A 668-nucleotide genomic window follows, 5' to 3' on the forward strand; every position below is an offset into this window, starting at 1 on the left:
TGAAACAAAACACCCCGCAAAAGAGGAACAGCCAACCTCGTGTACCGGTCAATATGGAGCATCCTTCTGTTCGGCCCGAATTGTCGGGTGTGTAATAACCTCCATCATGTTGTGTGATAGTTGTCACAGACAAATGCGGACTGCCCTCTAAACTGCAGCTCTCACCTGTGGGGTCTGAAAAACCAGTATACTGCCCCAGCAAATCCCAAATTACTGGCACGCCGTCATAGCTTCTCATATGCTGGGGCCAGTGCAACGGCCAGTCCATCAACACGCCAAACCCATCAAAAACCTGAACATCCTGAAGCTGTGATCGGTTCCTTCCACGTGGCAGCGTGAAAGTTCGTGCGTCTCTTGGTCGCCACCTCTCTTTCAACGCCGTAGATGAGAGGACCAATCGAGCTGCATCCGTCCAATCTCAAAAATCCTAAGGAAGCCCGTAACCACGCAAGGCGATGGACTACGCGGCATGGAAAGGCCCTCTCCCTTCACAAAAGTCCCACAAGTGTTCGCGGTCTTCTGGCGCCGGAAGTTGATCCAATAGATGTCCCTCCCATACATGGGCGGACCTATGGTCGCCTTGTAACACTAATATCTGATCCGCGCGAGTCCAGGATGCACATGCGGCAAGTCCATGCGTCTCACGTTATTTAAACAATATTAATTGT

Source organism: Nicotiana attenuata, chromosome 5 (genome assembly GCF_001879085.1).
Source record: "Nicotiana attenuata strain UT chromosome 5, NIATTr2, whole genome shotgun sequence".
NCBI lineage: Eukaryota > Viridiplantae > Streptophyta > Magnoliopsida > Solanales > Solanaceae > Nicotiana > Nicotiana attenuata.